General features: G+C 47.3%; 1 protein-coding gene across 1 annotated transcript in view; it reads left to right on the top strand.

The window, feature by feature from the left end:
• The window catches only part of LOC130308348 (uncharacterized), a 145,197-nt gene that overhangs the window by 31,263 nt on the left and 89,920 nt on the right, over positions 1–24,014 (top strand). The window lies entirely within an intron of this gene.

The raw sequence follows: 24,014 nt of genomic DNA on the forward strand, positions 1-24,014 counted from the left end.
CACATTAGGCAGGCAGTGTTTCCCCACATTAGGCAGGCAGTGTTCCCCCACATTAGGCAGGCAGTGTTCCCCCACATTAGGCAGGCAGTGTTCCCCCACATTAGGCAGGCAGTGTTCCCCCACATTAGGCAGGCAGTGTTCCCCCACATTAGGCAGGCAGTGTTCCCCCACATTAGGCAGGCAGTGTTCCCCCACATTAGGCAGGCAGTGTTCCCCCACATTAGGCAGGCAGTGTTCCCCCACATTAGGCAGGCAGTGTTCCCCCACATTAGGCAGGCAGTGTTCCCCCACATTAGGCAGGCAGTGTTCCCCCACATTAGGCAGGCAGTGTTCCCCCACATTAGGCAGGCAGTGTTCCCCCACATTAGGCAGGCAGTGTTCCCCCACATTAGGCAGGCAGTGTTCCCCCACATTAGGCAGGCAGTGTTCCCCCACATTAGGCAGGCAGTGTTCCCCCACATTAGGCTGGCAGTGTTCCCCCACATTAGGCTGGCAGTGTTCCCCCACATTAGGCTGGCAGTGTTTCCCCACATTAGGCAGGCAGTGTTCCCCCACATTAGGCAGGCAGTGTTCCCCCACATTATGCAGGCAGTGTTCCCCCACATTAGGCAGGCAGTGTTCCCCCACATTAGGCAGGCAGTGTTCCCCCACATTAGGCAGGCAGTGTTCCCCCACATTAGGCAGGCAGTGTTCCCCCACATTAGGCAGGCAGTGTTCCCCCACATTAGGCAGGCAGTGTTCCCCCACATTAGGCAGGCAGTGTTCCCCCACATTAGGCAGGCAGTGTTCCCCCACATTAGGCAGTCAGTGTTCCCCCACATTAGGCAGTCAGTGTTCCCCCACATTAGGCAGGCAGTGTTCCCCCACATTAGGCAGGCAGTGTTCCCCCCCACATTAGGTTGGCATTGTTCCCCCACATTAGGCAGGCAGTGTTCCCCCCCCCATTAGGTTGGCAGTGTTCCCCCACATTAGGCAGGTAGTGTTCCCCCACATTAGGTTGGCAGTGTTCCCCCACATTAGGCAGGCAGTGTTCCCCCCCATATTAGGCAGGCAGTGTTCCCCCACATTAGGCAGGCAGTGTTCCCCCACATTAGGCAGGCAGTGTTCCCCCACATTAGGCAGGCAGTGTTCCCCCACATTAGGCAGGCAGTGTTCCCCCACATTAGGCAGGCAGTGTTCCCCCACATTAGGCAGGCAGTGTTCCCCCACATTAGGCAGGCAGTGTTCCCCCACATTAGGCAGGCAGTGTTCCCCCACATTAGGCAGTCAGTGTTCCCCCACATTAGGCAGGCAGTGTTCCCCCACATTAGGCAGGCAGTGTTCCCCCACATTAGGCAGGCAGTGTTCCCCCACATTAGGCAGGCAGTGTTCCCCCACATTAGGCAGGCAGTGTTCCCCCACATTAGGCAGGCAGTGTTCCCCCACATTAGGTTGGCAGTGTTCCCCCACATTAGGCAGGCAGTGTTCCCCCACATTAGGCAGGCAGTGTTCCCCCACATTAGGCAGGCAGTGTTCCCCCACATTAGGTTGGCAGTGTTCAGTGCTCCGACCACCCCTCCTGGCCTGCACAATCTCCCGACAGCAGGGCCGCAGAGAGTTAAAAGGGGCATCCCTGTGTCCCGAAAACATCTTTCGTGACACAGGGATGTCCTTAATAGTGATGGGGGGAATTGCATAGTCACTACAGGACCGGCCTGGATGTCAGATCAGGATTATTGGGGATCTATATTATTAACCCCTTGAGGGGGCAGTGTATATTTACACTCTGCGCCCCATATGAGTTTGAGGCGAGCTCGGGAGCTATATACAGCCGGCACTCACTGCTAATGGCGGTCATTGCACTAACCCCGCAATCTAACATTGGATTCGGGGAGAAGTTATGGTAAACCACATGGTGAATGGCAGACATGTAAAAACACCAAAGTCCAGAATTGCAGTTTTTGGTCACATCATAAAAAGTCCCATAAAAATAAAAATATTCCAATAAAATCACCGACGTAGAATAAAGAATCGGCAGATTTACCTCAGAAACCACAGGAAGCGGCAATCACCATAGGAGAGGAATTGGGGTTTTGTTACGCCGAGCGCTCCGGGTCCCTGCTCCTCCCCGGAGCGCTCGCGGCGTTCCTCTCTCTGCAGCGCCCCGGTCAGACCCGCTGACCGGGAGCGCTGCACTGACTCTGCCGGCGGGGATGCGCTTCGCATAGCGGGACGCGCCCGCTCGCGAATCGCATCCCAAGTCACTTACCTGTCACGGTCCCCGGCTGTCATGTTCTGGCGCGCGCGGCTCCGCTCTCTAGGGCGCGCACGCGCCAGCTCTCTGAGATTTAAAGGGCCAGTGCACCAATGATTGGTGCCTGGCCCAATCAGCCTAATTAGCTTCCACCTGCTCCCTGGCTATATTACCTCACTTCACCTGCACTTCCTTGCCGGATCTTGTTGCCATTGTGCCAGTGAAAGCGTTTCCTTGTGTGTTCCTAGCCTGTGTTCCAGACCTCCTGCCGTTGCGCCTGACTATGATCCTTGCTGCCTGCCCTGACCTTCTGCTACATCCGACCTTGCTCTTGTCTACTCCCTTGTACCGCGCCTATCTTCAGCAGTCAGAGAGGTTGAGCCGTTGCCGGTGGATACGACCTGGTTGCTACCGCCGCTGCAAGACCATCCCGCTTTGCGGCGGGCTCTGGTGAATACCAGTAGCAACTTAGAACCGGTCCACCAGCACGGTCCACGCCAATCCCTCTCTGGCACAGAGGATCCACCTCCAGCCAGCCGAATCGTGACAGGTTTATTGTGTTTTCTGGTAAAATCCAGGGGGCTCCATCACACAGGACAACTTGTCTACATACGTCTCTGTCCATGGGGAATGAGGACATTATGGATCTTAGGAGACAAAGGAACAAACAGAAATCCCCCTGACAGGAAGGGGTTAAATGTCTCTATTTCCTCCTGTATCAGCTGCGACAAATCCTCTGCAGATCATCACAGATTTATAAGATACAAGATGTGGGCGGAATCATCCGGAATCATTGTGACTATAAAGTCTCCTCAGATGTTTCCCCAGATTATCTCCAGGAAATGGATTTTATTTCTCCATAGAATCTGGTGCGGTTTATCATCGTCTTCTCTTCCCTTCAGGTTTCTCCAATCCAGGATCCTCTGCTGATATCTTCTATATAAGAGAATTCTCCTGGATGACCCATTAACCATGGAGAGAGACAGGAACAAGATGGCCGACAGGATCATAAACCTCACCCTACAGATACTCTTCCGGCTTACTGGAGAGGTGAGGGATTCTGGGAGTGATGTCACATGACCTCATTCTTATCTATGTAATAACAGATGGATATGACTGGAGAGGTGAGGGATTCTGGGAGTGATGTCACATGACCTCATTCTTATCTATGTAATAACAGATGGATATGACTGGAGAGGTGAGGGATTCTGGAAGTGATGTCACATGACCTCATTCTTATCTATGTAATAACAGATGGATATGACTGGAGAGGTGAGGGATTCTGGGAGTGATGTCACATGACCTCATTCTTATCTATGTAATAACAGAAGGATATGACTGGAGAGGTGAGGGATTCTGGGAGTGATGTCACATGACCTCATTCTTATCTATGTAATAACAGATGGATATGACTGGAGAGGTGAGGGATTCTGGAAGTGATGTCACATGACCTCATTCTTATCTATGTAATAACAGATGGATATGACTGGAGAGGTGAGGGATTCTGGGAGTGATGTCACATGACCTCATTCTTATCTATGTAATAACAGAAGGATATGACTGGAGAGGTGAGGGATTCTGGGAATGTATGTAGTGATATTAATGTGTCCCTCCATACACAGGATTACACAGTAGTGAAGAAGTCCTCTAGTGGGCGCTGTTGGGCCCCTGTGTGTGAAGAATGGGGAAGAACCCTGAGCCCAATCCCGGGGCCCCCACCTCACTCCCTGATACATGAGGAAATGGATGAACAGAAGATTCGAGAACTTATCAACAAGATGATGGAGCTGCTGACTGGAGAGGTGACCCTGCTGGGACATTATACAGTAATGGAGGGGTCTGGTGATGACTGGAGAGGTGACCCTGCTGGGACATTATACAGTAATGGAGGGGTCTGGTGATGACTGGAGAGGTGACCCTGCTGTGACATTATACAGTAATGGAGGGGTCTGGTGGTGACTGGAGAGGTGACACTGCTGGGACATTATACAGTAATGGAGGGGTCTGGTGATGACTGGAGAGGTGACACTGCTGGGACATTATACAGTAATGGAGGGGTCTGGTGATGACTGGAGAGGTGACACTGCTGGGACATTATACAGTAATGGAGGGGTCTGGTGATGACTGGAGAGGTGACACTGCTGGGACATTATACAGTAATGGAGGGGTCTGGTGATGACTGGAGAGGTGACACTGCTGGGACATTATACAGTAATGGAGGGGTCTGGTGATGACTGGAGAGGTGACACTGCTGGGAATGCTGGGACATTATACAGTAATGGAGGGGTCTGGTGATGACTGGAGAGGTGACACTGCTGAGACATTATACAGTAATGGAGGGGTCTGGTGATGACTGGAGAGGTGACACTGCAGGGACATTATACAGTAATGGAGGGGTCTGGTGATGACTGGAGAGGTGACACTGCAGGGACATTATACAGTAATGGAGGGGTCTGGTGATGACTGGAGAGGTGACACTGCTGGGACATTATACAGTAATGGAGGGGTCTGGTGATGACTGGAGAGGTGACACTGCTGGGACATTATACAGTAATGGAGGGGTCTGGTGATGACTGGAGAGGTGACACTGCTGGGACATTATACAGTAATGGAGGGGTCTGGTGATGACTGGAGAGGTGACACTGCTGGGAATGCTGGGACATTATACAGTAATGGAGGGGTCTGGTGATGACTGGAGAGGTGACACTGCTGGGACATTATACAGTAATGGAGGGGTCTGGTGATGACTGGAGAGGTGACACTGCAGGGACATTATACAGTAATGGAGGGGTCTGGTGATGACTGGAGAGGTGACACTGCAGGGACATTATACAGTAATGGAGGGGTCTGGTGATGACTGGAGAGGTGACACTGCAGGGACATTATACAGTAATGGAGGGGTCTGGTGATGACTGGAGAGGTGACACTCCTGGGACATTATACAGTAATGGAGGGGTCTGGTGATGACTGGAGAGGTGACCCTGCTGGGACATTATACAGTAATGGAGGGGTCTGGTGATGACTGGAGAGGTGACACTGCTGGGACATTATACAGTAATGGAGGGGTCTGGTGATGACTGGAGAGGTGACACTGCTGGGACATTATATAGTAATGGAGGGGTCTGGTGATGACTGGAGAGGTGACACTGCTGGGACATTATACAGTAATGGAGGGGTCTGGTGATGACTGGAGAGGTGACACTGCTGGGACTTTATACAGTAATGGAGGGGTCTGGTGATGACTGGAGAGGTGACACTGCTGGGACATTATACAGTAATGGAGGGGTCTGGTGATGACTGGAGAGGTGACACTGCTGGGACATTATACAGTAATGGAGGGGTCTGGTGATGACTAGAGAGGTGACACTGCTGGGAATGCTGGGACATTATACAGTAATGGAGGGGTCTGGTGATGACTGGAGAGGTGACACTGCTGGGACTTTATACAGTAATGGAGGGGTCTGGTGATGACTGGAGAGGTGACACTGCTGGGACATTATACAGTAATGGAGGGGTCTGGTGATGACTGGAGAGGTGACACTGCTGGGACATTATACAGTAATGGAGGGGTCTGGTGATGACTGGAGAGGTGACACTGCTGGGAATTCTGGGACATTATACAGTAATGGAGGGGTCTGGTGATGACTGGAGAGGTGACACTGCTGGAACATTATACAGTAATGGAGGGGTCTGGTGATGACTGGAGAGGTGACACTGCTGGGACATTATACAGTAATGGAGGGGTCTGGTGATGACTGGAGAGGTGACACTGCTGGGACATTATACAGTAATGGAGGGGTCTGGTGATGACTGGAGAGGTGACACTGCTGGGAATGCTGGGACATTATACAGTAATGGAGGGGTCTGGTGATTACTGGAGAGGTGGCCCTGCTGTGACATTATACAGTAATGGAGGGGTCTGGTGATGACTGGAGAGGTGACACTGCAGGGACATTATACAGTAATGGGGGGTCTGGTGATGACTGGAGAGGTGACACTGCTGGGACATTATACAGTAATGGAGGGGTCTGGTGATGTCTGGAGAGGTGACACTTCTGGGACATTATATAGTAATGGAGGGGTCTGGTGATGACTGGAGAGGTGACACTGCTGGGACATTATACAGTAATGGAGGGATCTGGTGAAGACTGGAGAGGTGACACTGCTGGGACATTATACAGTAATGGAGGGATCTGGTGATGACTGGAGAGGTGACACTGCTGGGACATTATACAGTAATGGAGGGATCTGGTGATGACTGGAGAGGTGACACTGCTGGGAATGCTGGGACATTATACAGTAATGAAGGGGTCTGGTGATGACTGGAGAGGTGACACTGCTGGGACATTATACAGTAATGGAGGGGTCTGGTGATGACTGGAGAGGTGACACTGCTGGGACATTATACAGTAATGGAGGGGTCTGGTGATGACTGGAGAGGTGACCCTGCTGGGACATTATACAGTAATGGAGGGGTCTGGTGATGACTGGAGAGGTAACACTGCTGGGACATTATACAGTAATGGAGGGGTCTGGTGATGACTGGAGAGGTGACACTGCTGGGACATTATACAGTAATGGAGGGGTCTGGTGATGACTGGAGAGGTGACACTGCTGGGACATTATACAGTAATGGAGGGGTCTGGTGATGACTGGAGAGGTGACACTGCTGGGAATGCTGGGACATTATACAGTAATGGAGGGGTCTGGTGATGACTGGAGAGGTGACACTGCTGGGACATTATACAGTAATGGAGGGGTCTGGTGACGACTGGAGAGGTGACACTGCTGGGACATTATACAGTAATGGAGGGGTCTGGTGATGACTAGAGAGGTGACCCTGCTGGGACATTATACAGTAATGGAGGGGTCTGGTGATGACTGGAGAGGTGACACTGCTGGGACATTATACAGTAATGGAGGGGTCTGGTGATGACTGGAGAGGTGACACTGCTGGGAATGCTGGGACATTATACAGTAATGGAGGGGTCTGGTGATGACTGGAGAGGTGACACTGCTGGGAATGCTGGGACATTATACAGTAACACCACTGGAGGGGTCTGGTGATGACTGGAGAGGTGACACTGCTGGGAATGCTGGGACATTATACAGTAATGGAGGGGTCTGGTGATGACTGGAGAGGTGACACTGCTGGGACATTATACAGTAATGGAGGGGTCTGGTGATGACTGGAGAGGTGACACTGCTGGGAATGCTGGGACATTATACAGTAACACCACTGGAGGGGTCGGGGTGATGACTGTATCATTATGTGTCAGGTTCCTATAAGGTGTCAGGACGTGGCGGTCTATTTCTCCATGGAGGAGTGGGAGTATGTAGAAGGACACAAGGATCAGTACAAGGATCAGGTGATGATGGAGGATCAGCAGCCCCTCACATCACCAGGTAATAGACATGACTATATACACACGTCCTCTCATTATTTGTATGTAAAGAATGAATTCAGTCTCTGTATGTGTTCCCTACAGTCAGATCCAGTAAGAGAACAGCACCAGAGAGGTGTCCCCGTCCTCTTCTTCCACAGGATGATCAGGTAGATGGAGATATTCCTTATGATCTGTAGAAGGGCTGTGAAGCTCTTGTGGTCAGTCCCCTCACCCTCCATGACTCCTCATCTCCTGCTCATCTATAACATCCCACATGACTTCTCCTACTGTCTGATGACTTTTACAATATTTCTTCCAAATCTTATGATTAAGGGAGAAGATCTAAACAATATTAATGCTCCAGAGACAGATGTGAGCAGTGATGAGCAGTATAAGGAGGACATTCCTACAGAGAAAAATCTGATCTATATTAATGCTACAGACATAAAGGAAGAAGAAGGGGCAGATGTCAGCGGTGATGAGCAGTATAAGAAGGACATTCCCACAGGGACAGATATGAACTATATTAATGCTACAGCCATAAAGGAAGAAGAAGAGACAAATGTGAGCAGTGATGAGCAGTATAAGGAGGACATTCCTACAGGGACAGATATGAACTATATTAATGCTACAGACATAAAGGAAGAAGAGACAGATGTGAGCAGTGATGAGCAGTATAAGGAGGACATTCCTACAGGGACAGATATGAACTATATTAATGCTACAGACATAAAGGAAGAAGAAGAGACAGATGTGAGCGGTGATGAGCAGTATAAGGAGGACATTCCTACAGGTAACCACCCAGGTGAGTAGTAACCACTAAACATAGAGAAGAGTCACAGATTCTACTTGGTAACTGGCTGCTGTAATTTCTCGGGAAGTATTGGTGTAACTAGAGTTTTTTGGGCTCCAAAGCAAACTTTAGACCACAGGCCCTTCTGTGCGCTCTTACTATAGTTTCTACACATTTTATGCCCCCCCTCACTATTTCTGTGTCGTGCAAAATATTATGCGTCTTTTGTTCACCCCACACTGTGTATATGCCCAGTTTGGCCGGTGGTAGAATACAAACCTCTCCCCATCATCCCCCCAGAGCGGCTGTGTCCTCCGGCAGATGTCACCCGGTGTTGGCTGCTCGATGATCTGATCATGTGGCCTGTACCTGGCAGACATTACTAGCTGCTCCAGAACACTGTCTGTTGGATACAAGTGGTGCGGAAATCACAGGGCAGAGAGACAGAACCAGAGACAGTTGAAGCGGTGCTCCCCCGAGGAGCTGAGACATATACCCCGGACCCCCAGAGGAGCCCCCCTGCAGCCATGACCATTACACCCCTGGATGGAAACATTGCTGCTCACCAGAGACTAGGAGGAAGAGACCTAGATGCCGGACGATCAGTCATAGACCCTATGGGAAGGACAGTTCAGCTAAAGCCATGTCAGCAAAGTGACTGTACAGGATATGAAGCTTGAAAATAAGAACAAGTCTTCTTGTCGGTAGAGTCTAGTCAGGTGATTAGGTTGGTCTCATTAGGTGAACTGCAGTGATCAGACTCCACCCCTCTCTCTGCAAAGTCAGAAGAATCATAGGTAATGTAAGGCTGGGTTCACACTACGTTTTGTCCCATACGGGAGCGCATACGGTAGGGGGGAGCTAAAAGCTATCGCTCCCGTATGTCACCGTATGCGCTCCCGTATGTCATTCATTTCAATGAGCCGACCGGAGTGAAACGTTCGGTCCGGTCGGCTCATTTTTGCGCCGTATGCGCTTTTACAACCGGACCTAAAACTGTGGTCAACCACGGTTTTTCGGTCCGGTTGTAAAAGCGCATACGGCGCAAAAATGAGCCGACCGGACCGAACGTTTCACTCCGGTCGGCTCATTGAAATGAATGGCATACGGGAGCGCATACGGTGACATACGGGAGCGCAAGCTTTTAGCTCCCCCCTGCCGTATGCGCTCCCGTATGGGAGAAAACGTAGTGTGAACCCAGCCTAAGGCTGGGTTCACACTACGTTTTTGCCACACTGTTTTCAATCTGTTTTTCTAAAGAAAACTGTATGGCAAAAAAACAGATGGAACAGTATGGAAAAAAGTAAACCGTATGCGTTTTTAAACAGTATACTGTTTTTAAAGTGCATACAGTTCCGTCAGTTTTTATAGAAAAAAAACATACGTTTTTGAAAATTTTGTCCATTTTTAATGGGAGGGGTCTTGGGTGGGGACTTTAGGATTCAAATGCGCATGTGCAAAGTAAAAACGTATACGCTTTTCCCGTATGGAATCGTATACATGTGCGTTTCCCATTGACGTCCATGTTTAAAAAAAAACGTATGCGGTTGCAGTACGGTTGACCACGATTTAAAAACCGTACTGCAACCGCATACATTTTTTTTTAACATGGACGTCAATGGGAAACGCACATGTATACGGTTCCACACGGGAAAAAAGTATACTTTTTTACTTTGCACATGCGCATTTGAATCCTAAAGTCCCCACCCAAGACCCCTCCCATTAAAAATGGACAAAATTTTCAAAAACGTATCGTTTTTTTTTTCTATAAAAACTGACGGAACTGTATGCACTTTTAAAAACAGTATACTGTTTAAAAACTCATACAGTTTACTTTTTTCCATACTGTTCCATCCGTTTTTTTGCCATACGGTTTTCTTTAGAAAAACTAATTGAAAACAGTATGGCAAAAACATGATGTGAACCCAGCCTTAGCAGGATGAGAAAACCATTTATGTTCTGTGGCTTAAAGGGGTACTCTGGAGGGGAAAAAAAAATTAAATCAACTGATGCCAGAAAGTTCTACAGATTTGTAAATTATTTTAATTTCAAATCTTAACCCTTCCAGTATTTATCAGCTGCTGTATGCAGGAAGCTGTGTCTCTCTTTCCATTCTGACCACAGTACTCTCTGCTGACACCTCTGCCCGTGTCAGGAACTGCTTTTCAATGGGGATTTGTTCCTACTCTAGACAGTTCCTGACCCTGACGGACCTGATCTGGATCATTGCGGGGAAATCGCGATGTCCCGATCAGCTGAGAGGACGGTGGATCGGTTCTCCAAGGCTCCAGTCAGCCATGGCAGGCTGGAACAATGGAGTACTGATAACACTGATTAATGCTATGGCATAACATTGTTCAGTGTATGCAATTGGAGATTTTCCTAGTCTGGATGACGGAAAATATGGATTTTATTAAAGACAGGAGGCGAATATTATGCTTATCTTTCTTTAATTTAGCCCACAGCAGCAAGGGTTAAAACATATAGAAAGTGAAGAAAACTTTTTAGTGTAACCAAACATAGGTGTAAGGTAGTCCAGTATCATCCAATCAGAATAGGGTATAGGTGATAAAGTCCGTTAACACCAACTGTTATTCCTCTTTCTTGTCGCGAGGAATATAGAAGAAGAACATCAAAAACTTCAAATGTAAAACTTGAACTTGTAAATCAGGAAGTAGAGTAACGAGTCGAAATTTTGACCACGTGGAGAGTCAGGAATCTTCCATTTAAGCTGAAATACAGTAAGAAAACCAAATAAAGGTAAGTAGGGAGGGTTAAAGGGAGGGATAATATTCGCCTAATGTCTTTAATAAAAATCCATATTTTCCGTCATCCAGACTAGGAAAATCTCCAATTTTATTGAAAGACGGAGGCTCATATTATGTATGTTCAAAGCTATAATACAATTCTAAAAAACTGACATAGAAACATGAGAAGAAGGACGGAAATAAAAAGTCTTAAAAGTTGATTCTGATGACCAATTTGCTGCTTTCAGAAGATCTGAAAGAGAACCTCCGGATTGAATGATTTTGGTAGACATAGCACCTCTGGTGGAGTGGGTACCGAAAACAGAGGTGTCAATACCCGCCAAAGACATAATTTGTTTGATCCATCTGGCTATATTGGCTGAAGAAACAGGAAGATGAGGTCTACTGTCACGGTGCCGGCTGGCAGGAGGTGGATCCTCTGTGCCAGAGAGGGATTGGCGTGGACCGTGCTAGTGGACCGGTTCTAAGTCACTACTGGTTTTCACCAGAGCCCGCCGCAAAGCGGGATGGTCTTGCTGCGGCGGTAGTGACCAGGTCGTATCCACTAGCAACGGCTCAACCTCTCTGACTGCTGAAGATAGGCGCGGTACAAGGGAGTAGACAGAAGCAAGGTCGGACGTAGCAGAAGGTCGGGGCAGGCAGCAAGGATCGTAGTCAGGGGCAACGGCAGGAGGTCTGGAACACAGGCTAGGAACACACAAGGGAACGCTTTCACTAGGCACAAGGGCAACAAGATTCGGCGAGGGAGTGCAGGGGAAGTGAGGTATATATATGGAGTGCACAGGTGAACACACTAATTAGAACCACTGCGCCAATCAGCGGCGCAGTGGCCCTTTAAATCGCAGAGACCCGGCGCGCGCGCCGGGACAGGACCGACGGAGAGCGAGTCAGGTACGGGAGCCGGGGTGCGCATCGCGAGCGGGCGCCACCCGCATCGCGAATCGCATCCCGGCTGGAGGCGGTATCGCAGCGCACCCGGTCAGTGGATCTGACCGGGGCGCTGCAGTAACGAGAGTGTAGCGAGCGCTCCGGGGAGGAGCGGGGACCCGGAGCGCTCGGCGTAACAGTACCCCCCCCCCTTGGGTCTCCCCCTCTTCTTTGAGCCTGAGAACCTGAGGACCAGACTTTTATCTAGGATATTGTCCTCAGGTTCCCAGGATCTCTCTTCAGGACCACAGCCCTCCCAGTCAACCAGAAAAAAGGTTTTCCCTCTGACCTTTTTGGAGGCCAGTATCTCCTTTACAGGAAAGATGTCCGAAGAACCGGAGACAGGAGTGGGAGAAATAAGTTTAGGAGAGAAACGGTTGAGGATGACTACTATGTAACTATGTAACTATGATGAGTGGTTTAAGAAGAGAGACATGAAAGGCATTAGGAATACGAAGAGAAGGAGGAAGAAGAAGTTTGTAAGAGACAGGATTAATCTGGCACAAAACTTTGAAAGGACCAAGATAGCGTGGTCCCAATTTGTAGCTGGGAACACGGAAGCAGACATATTTAGCGGAGAGCCATACCTTGTCTCCGGGAGAAAAAATGGGGGGAGCTCTTCTTTTCTTATCAGCAAACTTCTTCATGCGTGATGAAGCCTGTAAGAGAGAATTTTGGGTCTCTTTCCATATGGTGGAAAGATCACGAGTTATTTCATCCACAGCGGGCAAACCAGAGGGCAAGGGAGTAGGGAGGGGGGGAAGAGGGTGACGGCCGTACACCACGAAAAATGGGGATTTGGAAGAAGATTCAGAGACTCTGAAGTTATACGAGAATTCGGCCCATGGTAGAAGATCTGCCCAGTCATCCTGGCGGGAGGAAACAAAATGCCGTAAATAATCACCCAGGACCTGGTTAATTCTTTCTACTTGCCCATTGGATTGAGGATGATAAGCAGAAGAAAAGTTTAATTTAATCTTGAGTTGTTTACAGAGAGCCCTCCAGAATTTTGACACGAATTGGACGCCTCTATCCGAGACGATCTGCGTGGGCAACCCGTGAAGACGAAAAATGTGTACAAAAAATTGTTTTGCCAACTGAGGCACTGAAGGAAGACCAGGAAGAGGAATAAAATGTGCCATCTTGGAAAATCGATCAACGACCACCCAAACAACAGTGTTGCCACGGGATGGGGGTAAGTCTGTAATAAAGTCCATACCAATCAGAGACCAAGGCTGTTCGGGGACAGGCAGAGGGTGAAGGAGACCAGCAGGCTTCTGGCGAGGAGTCTTGTCCCGGGCACAGACAGTGCAGGCCCGCACAAAATCAACAACATCCGTCTCCAGAGTCGGCCACCAATAGAAACGAGAGATGAGTTGCACGGATTTCTTGATGCCCGCATGGCCTGCGAGATGGGAGGAGTGACCCCATTTGAGGATTCCGAGGCGTTGGCGTGGAGAGACGAAGGTCTTCCCTGGAGGAGTTTGCCTGATGGAGGCTGGAGAAGTGGAGATCAGGCGGTCAGGAGGAATGATGTGTTGCGGAGAGAGCTCTACTTCCGAGGCATCCGAGGAACGAGAGAGAGCATCGGCCCTGATGTTCTTATCGGCAGGGCGAAAGTGAATTTCAAAATTAAACCGGGCAAAGAACAGAGACCACCTGGCCTGGCGAGGATTCAGCCGTTGGGCAGATTGGAGATAGGAGAGATTCTTGTGATCGGTGTAAATAATAACTGGAAATTTAGATCCCTCCAGCAGATGCCTCCATTCCTCAAGTGCTAATTTAATGGCCAGTAGCTCTCGATCCCCGATGGAGTAGTTCCTCTCTGCCGGAGAGAAGGTCCTAGAAAAAAAACCACAGGTAACAGCATGCCCGGAAGAATTTTTTTGTAGAAGAACCGCTCCAGCTCCTACTGAGGAGGCATCAACCTCCAATAGGAAGGGTTTAGATGGGTCAGGTCTGGAGAGCACGGGAGCAGAAGAAAAGGCCGACTTGAGCCGTTTAAAGGCGTCTTCCGCTTGAGGAGGCCAGGACTTAGGATTGGCATTCTTCTTGGTTAAAGCCACGATAGGAGCCACAATGGTGGAAAAATGTGGAATAAATTGTCTGTAATAATTGGCGAACCCCAAAAAACGTTGGATAGCACGGAGTCCGGAGGGGCGTGGCCAATCTAAGACGGCAGAGAGTTTGTCTGGATCCATTTGTAGTCCCTGGCCAGAGACCAAATATCCTAGGAAAGGAAGAGATTGACATTCAAACAGACATTTCTCCATTTTGGCATAAAGTTGATTGTCACGAAGTCTCTGAAGAACCATGCGGACATGCTGGCGGTGTTCTTCTAGGTTGGCAGAAAAAATCAGAATATCGTCCAGATACACAACAACACAGGAATATAAGAGATCACGAAAAATTTCATTAACAAAGTCTTGGAAGACGGCAGGGGCGTTGCACAGGCCAAAGGGCATGACCAGATACTCAAAGTGTCCATCTCTAGTGTTAAATGCCGTTTTCCATTCATCCCCCTCCCTGATGCGGATGAGATTATAAGCACCTCTTAAGTCCAGTTTGGTAAAGATGTGGGCACCTTGGAGGCGATCAAAGAGTTCAGAGATAAGAGGTAGAGGGTAGCGGTTCTTTACCGTGATTTTATTAAGACCGCGGTAGTCAATGCAAGGACGTAGGGAGCCATCTTTTTTGGACACAAAGAAAAATCCAGCTCCGGCAGGAGAGGAGGATTTGCGGATAAACCCCTTTTTTAAATTTTCCTGGATGTACTCAGACATAGCAAGAGTCTCTGGGGCGGACAGAGGATAAATTCTGCCCCGGGGTGGAGTAGTGCCCGGGAGGAGGTCAATAGGACAGTCATAAGGCCTGTGAGGAGGTAGAGTCTCAGCTTGTTTTTTGCAAAACACATCAGCAAAGTCCATATAGGCCTTAGGGAGACCAGTTACAGGGGGAACCACAGGGTCACGGCAGGGAGTACTGGGAACCGGTTTAAGGCAGTCCTTGAAACAAGAGATACCCCAGCTCTTGATCTCCCCCGTGGACCAATCCAGGGTTGGGGAATGGCGTTGGAGCCACGGTAGTCCAAGGAGAATTTCGGAAGTGCAATTGGGGAGGACCAAGAACTCAATTTTTTCTTGATGAGGTCCGATGCACATTAGAAGGGGCTCCGTGCAGTAACGTATGGTACAGTCCAATCTTTCATTGTTAACACAATTGATGTAGAGGGGCCTGGCGAGACTGGTTACCGGGATGTTGAACCTGTTGATGAGATGCCAAAATAAAGTTTCCTGCAGATCCGGAATCCAAGAAGGCCATAGTAGAGAAGGAGAAGGTAGATGCTGATATCCGCACAGGCACAGTAAGGCGTGGAGAAGCAGAGTAGACATCAAGAACTGTCTCACCTTTGTGCGGAGTCAGCGTGCGTCTTTCCAGGCGGGGAGGACGGATAGGACAATCCTTCAGGAAGTGTTCGGTACCGGCACAGTACAGGCAGAGATTCTCCATGCGGCGTCGTGTCCTCTCTTGAGGTGTCAGGCGAGACCGGTCAACTTGCATAGCCTCCACGGCGGGAGGCAAAGGAACGGATTGCAGAGGACCAGAGGAGAGAGGAGCCGGGGAGAAAAAACGCCTCGTGCGAACAAAGTCCATATCCTGGCGGAGCTCCTGACGCCTTTCGGAAAAACGCATGTCAATGCGAGTGGCTAGATGAATGAGTTCATGTAGATTAGCAGGAATTTCTCGTGCGGCCAGAACATCTTTAATGTTGCTGGATAGGCCTTTTTTAAAGGTCGCGCAGAGGGCCTCATTATTCCAGGATAGTTCAGAAGCAAGAGTACGGAATTGTATGGCGTACTCGCCAACGGAAGAATTACCCTGGACCAGGTTCAGCAGGGCAGTCTCAGCAGAGGAGGCTCGGGCAGGTTCCTCAAAGACACTACGAATTTCCGAGAAGAAGGAGTGTACAGAGGCAGTGACGGGGTCATTGCGGTCCCAGAGCGGTGTGGCCCATGACAGAGCTTTTCCAGACAGAAGGCTGACTACGAAAGCCACCTTAGACCTTTCAGTAGGAAACTGGTCCGACATCATCTCCAAGTGCAGGGAACATTGTGAAAGAAAGCCACGGCAAAACTTAGAGTCCCCATCAAATTTGTCCGGCAAGGATAGTCGTAGGCCTGAAGCGGCCACTCGCTGCGGAGGAGGTGCAGGAGCTGGCGGAGGAGATGATTGCTGAAGCTGTGGTAGTAGCTGCTGTAGCATCACGGTCAGTTGAGACAGCTGGTGGCCTTGTTGCGCTATCTGTTGTGACTGCTGGGCGACCACCGTGGTGAGGTCAGCGACAACTGGCAGAGGTACTTCAGCGGGATCCATGGCCGGATCTACTGTCACGATGCCGGCTGGCAGGAGGTGGATCCTCTGTGCCAGAGAGGGATTGGCGTGGACCGTGCTAGTGGACCGGTTCTAAGTCACTACTGGTATTCACCAGAGCCCGCCGCAAAGCGGGATGGTCTTGCTGCGGCGGTAGTGACCAGGTCGTATCCACTAGCAACGGCTCAACCTCTCTGACTGCTGAAGATAGGCGCGGTACAAGGGAGTAGACAGAAGCAAGGTCGGACGTAGCAGAAGGTCGGGGCAGGCAGCAAGGATCGTAGTCAGGGGCAACGGCAGGAGGTCTGGAACACAGGTTAGGAACACACAAGGGAACGCTTTCACTAGGCACAAGGGCAACAAGTTCCGACGAGGGAGTGCAGGGGAAGTGAGGTATATATATGGAGTGCACAGGTGAACACACTAATTAGAACCACTGCGCCAATCAGCGGCGCAGTGGCCCTTTAAATCGCAGAGACCCGGCGCGCGCGCGCCCTAGGGAGCGGGGCCGCGCGCGCCGGGACAGGACCGACGGAGAGCGAGTCAGGTACGGGAGCCGGGGTGCGCATCGCGAGCGGGCGCCACCCGCATCGCGAATCGCATCCCGGCTGGAGGCGGTATCGCAGCGCACCCGGTCAGTGGATCTGACCGGGGCGCTGCAGTAACGAGAGTGTAGCGAGCGCTCCGGGGAGGAGCGGGGACCCGGAGCGCTCGGCGTAACATCTACAATAGGAAATTAAAAGTTGAGAAGAAGAAGGAAGGCGTAAAGAGCGTGTTCTATTTTCATACGTTTGTAAGCATTGAACAACACAAAGATTGGTGTTATGAGGAAAAGAAGGATAAAAAACTGTATGAAGATTCGTTTTTGTACGTCTATAAATGTGAAATAAAACTCCTTGAGGAGAAAAAGACCTATGAGAGAGATCTAAAGCCTTGACATCAGAAACTCTTTTGCAAGATATAAGGCATAGAAGCATAGAAAGTTTCAAAGAAAGACTTTTTAAAGGCAGATTCTCGTTAGAACCTAAAGATTCAAGGAAGGACAAAACAATGGAAACATCCCAAGTAGACGTATATTTAGGAAGAGGAGGCCTGCGAAAACGAATGCCCTTTAAAAGTCTGCAGACTATAGGATGTTTACCAACAGGTAAAGAGTCAATAAGGGAATGGTTGGAAGATATGGCTGATCGATAAACATTAATCGTACGATACGCTTTTCCCATGTCAAAAGAAAATGAAAGGAAATTTAAAATATCGCTCAAAGATGAGTGAACGGGATCCAAATCCCGTTGTGAGCACCAATGAGACCAAACTTTCCAGGCAGATCTGTAATCAGATTTGGTGCCTGGTGCCCATGCATCTGAAAGGATGTCTCTAGATGATTGTGAAAGTCCCTGATCAAACGTGAATCTCCTGACACAAGCCAGGCGATTAGAGATAACGTTTCCGAGAGAACCAGAGGATGAGGGTTCCCGGAAGGATCCAGAAGGATTGTGGAAGACATGGGAATGATTCGAGGGAAGTCTATCGTCATACCTAGAAGTTGAGGGAACCACGCTTGGGACGGCCACCAAGGAGTTATTAACACTACTTTCGATTTCTGGGAAAGAATATGTAGGAGAACTCTGGGAAGAAGAGAAAATGGAGGAAAGGCGTTTAGGATTTCTGAAGGCCAAGATTGCATGAGGGCGTCTACGCCTAATGCTTCTGGATCGTGACGCCAACTGAAGAATAGAGGGAGTTGGCGATTTAAACGAGAAGCGAAGAGGTCTATAAACAAAGGACCCCGAAGCGTATTGATAACCGAAAAAATGGAAGAATCCAGACGCCAATCGCTGGCGTCTATAAGAAAACGAGAATTCCAATCCGCAACACTGTTCGAAAGACCAGGTAAATATTCTGCCTTGAGGACAATGTTCCTGTCTAAGCAGAAGTGCCAAAATTCTTTGGTGATATCTGCCAGAAGTTTCGATTTCGTACCTCCTAGACGGTTGACATATTGTACAGCCGAAATATTGTCCATCCGGAGGAGAATGCAACAATCGGATGGAGAGATTGAGCCATAATCAGTATATCGTCCAAATAAATGATCAGACGAACACCTCGGCTTCGGAGAAGAGCCACTACTGGTTTCATCAGTTTGGTGAAACACCAAGGAGCCGAAGCTAGGCCGAATGGAAGGCAAGTGAATTGCCATATTAGATTCTTCCATGAGAATCGGAGATAAGGTTGGAAGGAGGGATGAATAGGAACTGTAAGATAGGCATCCTTGAGATCTATCTTGATGAGCCAATCTCCAGGAAGGAGATCTCTTAAAAGATGAATGCCCTCCATCTTGAAGTGATGATATTTCACATATACGTTGAGGGATTTTAGATTTATGACTGGTCTGTAACCTCCATCTTTCTTTTTGACCAAAAATAGGTTGCTGAGAAAACCCTGAGAAGGGGAGTCTATGGGAATGATGGCATTTTTTGAATGAAGTTCTTGAATTTCTAGATCTATAAGGATTTGATCTTAATTTGAAAAATGGATAGGGTGAGGAAGATGAGTTTGAAAAGGAGGAGAGAGAAACTCTATCTGATAACCTTTTACCGTATTTAAGATCCAGGAGTCTGTGGTGATCATAGACCAGGTCTGGAAAAAATGGGTTAGTCTGCCTCCTATAGGAATTTGAGAGAGGAAAGAAGGAGAAAAGCTTACCTGAAGAGGGTCTGGTCTTATGAAATCCTCTGGAGCCTCTGGTCCGCCATGGCCTTCCACGATAAGGGAAGAAGGGGTTTGAAGAATACGTCCCTGAAGTGTATGATCCTGATGGTACAGCGGGTTTGGATGAATGGGGGCCTCTAAACTGTTGTCTATCTTGAGTATTGCGGCTGGGAAAGCGACCCCTGCCTTTCCCAGCCCTAGAGAAAACCTTGGATTGAAAAACTTTTTTAATAGAGCTCTGAGCCTTATCAAGGCTTGAAAATAATCCTACGTATTTATTGAGTTCTTTAATAAAAGAATCACCAAAAAGTAATCCGTCTTTAGAGGGTCCCGGCTCTTGTGGAGCTAAATGAGTAAGTTGGGGATCCAGTTTTAATAAAATGGATCGCCGTCTTTCAGATGATAAAGCCGAATTGGCATTACCAAAAAAGCATAATGCCCTTTGGATCCAACCATGGAGGATATGGGGATCAATGGGTGTATTAGAAGAAAGAGCTTCCTCAGAGAGGGTCATGATTTTTGTCAATGGACCCAAAATATCAATAAGTTTGTCTTGGCAGGATTTCAGAGATCGATCCAAACCTTTCTTCGGATTCTTCCCTGACTTGGCTAAAAATTTTACCAAAGTTAGGTCAATGTCAGGGGTCGAGGTAGTAATGTCAGGGAGGGAAGGTCTGGGACACTCCGCTCTTAATTTGTTTCTATCCTTTTTATCTAAAGGTTTTTTTAAACAAGATTGAACATATTTAGCCACATTAGGGTGTGGCACCCAATCCCCTGAACGGGGATGAGTGACATGAATTGGATTGAAGTACGGATTGCCGGTACTATCCAATATAGTCTTCTCATTAGTATCTTGTACAGACACAGCCTCATTTTCATCAGAATGAGATACCTCCTCGTATTGGGAGTCATGGTCCTCCGAAGAGGAGTCAGTGTCAGTATTTGAGGACTGACTGGAATCAACATATGAATCAGGTTTTTGTCTATAGGAGGATTTTGATGTCCGTTTTGTAGAAACTTCCTCACGGACTGAGGGTTTGTGATGGGAAGATTTGCCACCAAATTTTTTACCGCATTTATTATGGCGGTTGTCATTAACTTTTTTAACGTGACCCTTAGCCATCTTTTTAGGTTGAGGAGAGAAAGGGTCTTCATGACAGTGACGTCTCTTTTTGGAGGCTTTTTTGGGTTTGAAACCCTTGACCATTTGAGAGGTTGATTCCTCCGCTGACCAAAAGAGATCAGAAGGAGTAGAAGGATCTTGGCGAATAGGGATCGCCTTGGAGACTGCAAGAGATACAGATTTGGAAATAGATTCTTGTAGGGTAGATATAGCTCCCTGAATAGCTGAATCTACAGTCTTATGCATAGATTTAGAAATAATATTTTGTACATATTCCTCATTTATAAATGTATATTCTCTCACATCAGTAGGAGCAACAATATTCTCCTCAGTAGTCATATTTGTGGGGAATAGTATGCAAGGGTTAATATACTTGAGGGGTTAATATACTTGAGGAGAAAAGAATAAAATATATATTTTTTATCTAAAAATATATATTAATGAAATTATTAGCACTGTAGTGTTGAAAATATAAAAAGCGTATAGAAAAATACACTGTATTTAAATTTCCAATAAATAATGAAGGGAGATATACTGTAAATGCGTCCGTGACAGGAGATGATCGATTGTGAGGTAACGGAGCAGGAAAAAACAGCTGAGAACCAGCTGCGCAGCAACTCTCGCGATAAGTGAGAGGACAGGGAGAAGAACTGTACTGCGCATGCGCGCAAAGTTAAAATGGCCGACGCGGCAATAAGAAGTGCGTCACAAGTTGAAGTGGATACGGAGCGAGAGGAGAATAAGAGAGAGGACGTCGGAAGGGATCGGGTGACTAAACGAGGATAGAGGACACAATCGGTAAGCATATAAAGAAGAATGGAGGCATAGGTAGTCTCAAGATGTGTAAAAACCATAAACTATGATACTAATCACAAAGGGGATATGAATAAGTATGGCAGAATAGTAGAAATCATCATCAGATAAGGAGTATCTACATCACGGACAACCAAAATGAATGATAATGATAAGGAAATAAAGGGAAGAAAAGAAACTAGTGTAAATTAGGAAAATAAATATATATATATTTATGAATATTGGAAAATTATGCGGAAATCATGAAAATTAATAACATTTAAATATATTAAAATAAGAAAATAATGATAAATGCAGTGAAAAATTATTTGTGTACTTATCTTAGCTGTGAGCAGCAAGAAAGAGGAATAACAGTTGGTGTTAACGGACTTTATCACCTATACCCTATTCTGATTGGATGATACTGGACTACCTTACACCTATGTTTGGTTACACTAAAAAGTTTTCATCACTTTCTATATGTTTTAACCCTTGCTGCTGTGGGCTAAATTAAAGAAAGATAAGCATAATATGAGCCTCCGTCTTTCAATAAAATCAAGGATTGCATGTAATAGTGCCCTATGGGGACTAAAAAATTGTGTTAAAAAACAAATAAAAAACTAATAAATGTGATTTAACCCCTTCCCTAATAAATGTTTGAATCACCCCCCTTTTCCCATATAAAAAAAAATGTAAAGAAAAGTAAACATATGTGGTATTGGCGTAAATGTCTGAACTCTAAAAATGTAACTATAATTAAACTTCACGGTCAATGGTGTATACTTTAAAAAAAAAAAAGTCCAGAATTGCGTATATTTGGTCACTATGTATACCCTAAAAAAATGAATAAAAAGTGATCAAAAAGTCCCATTAAAAAAAAAAAAATGGTACCGATAAAAACTACAGATCACATACAGGATCTGTACAAAAAGTGACCCTCACACATCCCTGTATATGGAAAAATAATAAAGTTATAGGCCCAGATTTATTAAACTATGTGAGAGAAAAAATAGAGTGATTTTCCCACAGCGACCAATCACAGCTCAGGTTTCACTTTACCAGAGCTTGTTAGCTGAGCTGTGATTGGTTGCTGTGGGGAAATATCTCTATATTTTCACTCACACAGTTTGATAAATCTGGGCCATAAAGTTTTTTTTAAAAAGAAGTAAATCAAAACCTATACAAATTGTGTATCCTTGTAACCGTATGGACCTACAGATAAAGATAAGGTGTCACTGTTACCGAAAAGTGCACTGCGTAGAAACTGAAGTCCCCAAATCAGTGGTTCTTAACCAGCGGTTCGGTGAGTCAGTCTCGCGGGTTCGGCGGAGGTCAAGACACTCACCCGACTCCAGGCCCTTCGCAAAAAAGGACAGGCAAGCAATTACTTGGGGCCCCGAGCAGAGCTGGTGTTTGCCCGTCCTGTAGCGACAGGGCAATTCCCCCCCATCACTATTAACTCCCTGCGTTAAGTTTAAAAACGCAGGGGCCACCGGGAGATAGCGCATGCCCAATGTATGGGGGAACACTGCCTGCACCTAATGTGGGGGAACACTGCCTGCCTAATGTGGGGGAACACTGCCTGCCTAATGTGGGGGAACACTGTCTGCGCCTAATGTGTGGGGAAAACTGCCTGCGCCTAATGTGGGGGAACACTGCCTGCCTAATGTGTGGGGGAACACTGTCTGCGCCTGTGTATAAATATATGTATAAATATATACTTAAATATTTACCTCCTATGTTTTGAATTTGAAAAAATCATATTTTATTTTTCCAATTAAGAGGGGTTCAGTGAATGTGAATATGAAACTGGTGGGGTTCAGTACCTCCAACAAGGATAAGAACCACTGCCCCAAATGAAAAACCCTGAGTCCTTAACCTCTTGCCGCAGAACGCCGGGTTTATACGGCTCTGCGGCACGGGAGGGTTATGAAGCGAGCTCAGGAGTTGAGCTCGCATCATACTCATATGGTCCCGGCTGCTATCAGCAGCCAGGACCCGTGGCTAATGCCGGACATCTCCGTTCCAGCAGATTTCCGGCATTAATTCTTTAGACGCGGCAATCAAAGTTGATCGCCGCGTCTAAAAGTGAAAGTAAAAGCATCCTGGCAGCTCAGTCGGGCTTATCGGGACATCACGATAAAATCGCAATGTCCCGATCAGCTACGACGCAGCAGGAGGGCGCCTTACCTGCCACCTGCGCGTCCGATTGATTGCTGCAAGCCTGAAATCCAGACTTGTGCAATCAACCGCCTGTAACACTGATCAATGCAAAGCTATGGCTTTGCAGGGATCAGTATAGGAGATCAGTGTGTGCAGTGTTATAGGTCCCTATGGGAGCTATAACACTGCAAAAAAAAAAAAGTGAACAAAAAAAGTTCATAAAGATCATTTAACCCTTTCCTTAATAAAAGTCCAAATCACCCCCCTTTTCCCATAAAAAAAGCTGTGTAAATAAAAATAAACATATGTGGTATCGCTGCGTGCGTAAATGTCCGAACTATAAAAATATATCATTAATTAAACCACACGGACAATGGCGTACGCGCAAAAAAATTCCAAAGTCCAAAATAGCGTATTTTTGGTCACTTTTTATAACATAAAAAAATCTGATCAAAACAAAAATCATACCGATTAAAACTTTAGATCATGGTGCAAAAAATGAGCCCTCATACCGCCCCGTACACGGAAAAATAAAAAAGTTATAGGGGTCAGAAGATGAGAATTTGAAACGTATAAATTTTCCTGCATGTAGTTATGATTTTTTTCTGAAGTAATAAATCAAACCTATATAAGTAGGGGATCATTTTAACCGTATGGACCTACAGAATAATGATAAGGTGTCATTTTTAATGAAAAATGGACTGTGTAGAAACAGAAGCCCCCAAAATGTACACAATTGTGTTTT

The sequence above is a fragment of the Hyla sarda genome, chromosome 1 (assembly GCF_029499605.1).
Source record: "Hyla sarda isolate aHylSar1 chromosome 1, aHylSar1.hap1, whole genome shotgun sequence".
Taxonomy (NCBI): Eukaryota; Metazoa; Chordata; class Amphibia; order Anura; family Hylidae; genus Hyla; species Hyla sarda.